This window comes from Daucus carota, chromosome 4 (assembly GCF_001625215.2).
Source record: "Daucus carota subsp. sativus chromosome 4, DH1 v3.0, whole genome shotgun sequence".
NCBI classification, from domain to species: Eukaryota; Viridiplantae; Streptophyta; class Magnoliopsida; order Apiales; family Apiaceae; genus Daucus; species Daucus carota.
The window spans coordinates 13,737,320-13,743,012 of NC_030384.2; the positions used below are offsets into that span (position 1 = coordinate 13,737,320).

General features: G+C 39.1%; 1 non-coding gene across 1 annotated transcript; it reads left to right on the top strand.

The window, feature by feature from the left end:
* Positions 1–1,769: 1,769 nt before the first annotated feature.
* Positions 1,770–1,876, top strand: LOC135152539 (small nucleolar RNA R71). The gene has a single exon (XR_010291714.1). It is a non-coding gene; the product is annotated as a small nucleolar RNA R71 (small nucleolar RNA).
* The last annotated feature ends 3,817 nt before the right edge of the window (positions 1,877–5,693 follow it).

Here is a 5,693-nt window from a genome sequence, read left to right on the forward strand (position 1 = left end):
GAGTCACCTGATAGAAACCTTTCCAAGATGTCAGTTTTCAACATGTTGTCAATTTCCGAATGAGCTGCAGCTTCGAGCACATCCACTTTAAAGCGTTCCTCCTCATCTGATGGAAGTTTTATGGCATTGAACACGTTGAAAGTGACCATCTGATCTTGAACTCTCATTGTGAGTTCACCCTTTTGAACATCAATCAAAGTCCGCCCTGTTGCAAGGAATGGTCTCCCCAAGATGATGGGAATCTTCTTATCTTCCTCAAAGTCGAGAATGACAAAATCAGCAGGGAAGATTAGCTTATCTACCTTTACCAACACATCTTCAACTATCCCCCTTGGGTATGTAATCGAACGATCAGCCAGTTGCAAAGACATATTAGTAGGTTTCAGCTCCGGAAGACCAAGTTGCAAGAAAATAGACAAGGGCATCAGATTGAGGCTAGCTCCCAAGTCACATAAACACTTGTCGAATGACAATTGCCCAATAGTACACGGGATTGTGAAGCTTCCCGGATCTTTCAGCTTCGGGGGTAATTTCTGCTGCAACACAGCACTACACTCCTCGGTCAAAGCCACAGTTTCCAATTCCTCAAGTTTGAGTTTTCGAGATAGAATACCTTTCATGAATTTAGCATAACTCGGCATTTGTTCTAGAGCCTCCGCAAAAGGTATGTTGATTTGTAATTTCTTGAAGACCTCTAGAAATTTTGTGAATTGTTTGTCGAGCTTATGCTTTTGAAGTCTCTTCGGAAAAGGTGGAGGTGGATATACTTGCTTGACCCCAGTATCAGTTTTCGGGCTAGACTTTTCTGCTGAATCCTTGCTTGCTTCCTCATTGATTTTATTCTTATCAGCTTCAACAACAATTTTTCCACTATCAGACTCAGATGAGAGCACGGGTGTTTCAACCTGTTGATCACTCTCTTCCTTGTTTCGCTCTGTTGCTGATTCTTTATCCTTCGTAACCTTACCGGACCTCAAGGTGACAGCCTGTACCTGTTCCTTCACTTCCTTCTTGCCCGGATTGGCCTCAGTATCACTAGGAATAGTTCCTTGTGGTCTATTAATCAACGCATTAGCAATTTGCCCAATCTGATTCTCCAAAGTCTTGATTGACACCGATTTGCTTTTAACCATTAGTCTTAATTCTTCCAATTCTGATCTTTCATTGGAAGACTGTCCAGCCACCCCATGATTTTGTTGCTGGAATCCAGGTGGATGAAATTGCTGCCTCGGCACAAACTGTTGTTGAAAACCAGAAGGGTTAAAAGGTCTAGATCCTTGCTACTGAAACTGTTGCTGCTGTTGTGGCATGTAGTTCCGATTATTGCTCCAGCTGAAATTCGGATGATTCCGACTATTGGGATGATAAGTGGCCGGAGCTGTTGTTGCGACCTCTGAAAGTTGCTCACAAACTGAGCGGATTCGCTCGATATAGCACACTGATCCTAAGAATGTGCTCCAGCACAGAGCTCGCAGACTGAAGGTGGCTGCTGATTTCCTAGATTTGCCAAAGAATCCACCTTCATAGTAAGAGCCTTAAGCTGAGCAGCTATGGCTGAAGTAGCATCAACATCCAGAATCCCTGCTAACTTGCCCTGATGAAGATGCTGAGTAGGATTCTGATATTCATTCGCGGTCATCATCTCGATCAACCCATAAGCCTCATCATAGCACTTAGCCCATAGAGCTCCACCTGATGCTGCATCGAGCATTGGCCGCGATTGAGGACCCAAGCCATTATAAAAGCAATTAATCACCATCCAATCAGGCATTCCATGATGTGGGCACTTTCGAAGCATCTCCTTGTAGCGTTCCGAAGCTTCACATAAAGTTTCACAAGACAACTGAGAGAATTGAGTGATAGCATTCCTGATTGCAGCTGTTTTAGCCATAGGGAAGAACTTAGTAAGAAATTTCTGAGCCAGATCCTCCCATGTCGTAATAGATCCTGCAGGAAGAGAATGCAACCATCCTTTAGCTTTATCCCTCAGAGAGAATGGGAACAACCTCAATCTGATGGCATCGTCAGTAACACCATTGAACTTGAAAGTATTGCAGATCTCAATGAAGTCCCGAATATGCGTATTAGGATGCTCACTCGGAGAACCCCCAAACTGTACTTAGTTCTGCACCATCTGAATAGTGCTCGGTTTGATCTCGAAAGTGGTGGCCTGAAATTGCTGGCCTGACAATGCTTGACTGAATGTCATTGATTTTAGGCTCAGAGAAAGCCTTAAGAGCCTTAGTATCATGCACAACTAGTGGTCGATCAACCATTGTAGTACTCACTATCGTTTCTTCCTTAATTAATGCTTCCTTACGAGCCTGAGAACGTGTTCGCATACACGTCCCTCAAGTACCTGAAACACACACAACGAACTAAAGTGAGAAAAGAATCCAAGTCACTGAACTTTAACGACCACTAATGACAAGCACATAAACTAAAATAAAACACCGAGTCCCTGGCAGCGGCGCCAAAAACTTGTTCGCACAAAATCACGCAAGCGTACGTGGTCACAAGTAGTATAGAATCAATTTCAGTTCGTTCCCACAGAGACTGGTGTATTCAAAAATATGCACTTATGCACCAATGTATGATTATTATTCAATGCTCGAACAATTAACAAGTTGATTGGTTTTTATCTAAATTAACTAATTAAAGTCGAATTATAACTAAGAGAATTGAAATCGAATTACTAACGAGAATAAAACATGGGATTCTAACTTCATTATATACTTCATTCAGAGTTATGCCTTATCGATATGTGATAGTCGATAACTAATCAGATAACACGAAACTGATACACGCTAACTGTCGTTATACGTGCACCATACTGCTACACATCCACAATTAAGATAGAAGGTAAACAGACACCAATTATGCTTTGACCCTATATGTCTATAGAATTTGAAAACATAACGGTTGAAGAACAAGTTATCTATCAAGATTACATAGGGCGATGCAAGATGGTTAAAATCACACCACTAATCATGTATATCAAATACATAATCCTATGTTCGCATGGCAAGTTCTAAATCAATATATCCACTGTCGCTTTAATAAAGATTAACCCACAACTTAGATGTTAGGTACGCATCCAAGAAGAATAAGCACAACCAATACGAAGAATTACAAAAGTAAAAGCTATGAAATTCGATCTTGATCTTCTCCGTAGCCGTCACGTGCTCCTTGGAATGAGTCCAGGTTATATTTTTTAGTCCTCCAAGCCTTTCTTAAACTTCCCCAGCGATCGGGCCTTGAAACGGATCAGAAACGGACAAAACGGGCCTAATTTTGCGCCCAGGTTGTGGGGCGGGTGCGTCAGATTTAGGGCAGGTGCGCCAATGAGGCATGTGCGCCAGATTTGGGGCATGTGCACCAACAGGGCAGGTGCGCCAGATTTGGGGCATGTGCACCAATTCAGCAGCCCGCTTCCTTGTCCATAACTTTTAACTCGCGCATCCGATTGCTTCGCTGTTTTTTTTCAATTAAAGCTATGATTCTCCTATTCGTCCTCCTCCAAAAAAACCTACACAACATCACACGAAAACATATCAAGAACATCAAAAGCTTGCGGTCAGATCATCGATTTAAGCCGAAACGAAGGCTTCCAAGTGGATATAAAATCCACTTATCAGTTTCATATGAAAGTTTAAATAAATGAACTTTCAAATTTATTGGAATAATTAGATTTTTGGTTTGAGTTATAAAATTTTAATTTATAATTTTGGTATTAATAAATGGTGAGAAATGAAGTAATGCAGTTGTTGGCTGGTTTCACATGATTGAATATATGTGTATATTCTTTGTAATAGAATTTTTACTTGATTATGATGTTGTGTTTGGTTGTTGGTGTCGGCTTGAGTCCGACTGGAAGTTGATAAAACAAAATAGGTGCTGCCGCAATTTATATATGTAAAAATATATTTATCATTATTTTTATAGGCGCACCTATATATTTTATTAACTTACCTCTTTATAATATATTATGTGACAAATGTGATTATTTGTTAGGTGTTACAATTATATGTGATTATGTCATGTGTATTTGTATGAGATTTATATACAAGTAAATGATAAGTGAATCGATGGGGTAGACTAGTTTAGACGTTCTAAGTGAATGTTAAGTATTGAAAGATACTAAAGTTACCGTTATTACGCGTGTAGATTCGAAAGACGAGGTCGCGAAGCTTAGGAAAGGAAAGGCTCCATTAGGTGATAGTTAGAGGATTACTTTATCAAGTGGAAAGCGAGTTGAGGCAAGTAACTTTCCTCTTTCTATTGTAACTTATTGATAAATGATGATAAGTACTGTCACCAGTATATTCTTCTGTATCCAGTATATTCTTATCCTGAAATACCTATCTTTTGATCGAATGATATTTTCTTTCCATATACTTGACCACCACAAGTAAATGGAATTTATTTTTGTAAATGAAATTAAGAATGATTTTAAACTTGCAAGTGATTGCAATTGTCCAAATGATTTCGAAGGTTGGTAAGTTTTTTTTTAAAACGAAAGATATGTTTTTTAAAGAAGAGAGTTTTCCAATTTAATGGTTTTCCACGGAATTCTAAAGATTGGAGGCGTAAGTGGCCGAGTAACCCTGGTCCAGCTAATTGATTATGAAGACCAGTGAGGGCTGGCACATTATGAAGACCTGTGAGGGCTGGCATTTGAAAGGCTAAATGATAGTTGCCTTTCGGGTACCCTATTCACGTCCAGAGGGACTGAAAAGTCCGGTATGGGGATTGTACAGGGCTGATCACCCGTGCAATCCAGAGCGTTATACATTCCAATTGAGTAAAATGTTTTATGAAAAGAATTGTCCAAGTGTTGGACTATTTTTGAAAAGAGATATTTTTGGGATGGAAAAATAAAGTTTTGATGAAAGGATTTGATTTGAAGGAAATGTTATGAAAAGGGAAATTTTACAAAAGTTTTGAGAAAAGGAATGTTTTTATGAATTAATCATTTACAAAATGATTTCTATGGAATGATCCTGAACTTTGAATCTCTATTATGACCTTTGTAACCTTAGTCAATAACTGAAAACCCTCCATCTTATTTTGTTGAGTAGTTTAATTTATTTTTTCTTTATAGTTACTTGCTGAGCTTTTGTAGCTCATTATGTTGTTTATCTAACCCTGAGAGCTAAGCAAGAGGAAGATGGCCAGTCCTAGGTGCTTAGTTCGTTAGACTGTCTACATTCCCCTCTCTGTTTCGCTAAATTACTTTACCAGCTCAGATAGATGGCGCTTTGGATAGTCAGTGGGGAGTAAGTATGTTAGTATGGACCGTTGTAAACAGTACCTATGAGATGTTTTATATAATTCCAAGTCGGAATTATGGTTGATGCTATTTATTAAGAGTTTGTAATGAGTTTATATTTGTATATTTTGGTTAGTAGTTGTAACTTATTTCATACCATTACCTGTTAAAGATCCTTGTAGTTTAAAAGGGTTGAGTATTTATATTGCTAAATCCAGGTTGTACATGTTAAGGTGGAGTTGTGACCCCTCAATCTAGACCCCGGATTGGGAGGGCGTCACAGCCAATCACCCTATTAGACATAGCATTGTCGAGAGCACTATGCAATAAGTGCTTCACTTTTGCATCCTTGCTGATTGATGAGATATCTTCAGGAGTATAATCTTTTTTCTCTTTGGGAATCATCTTCTGAGGTTGATCT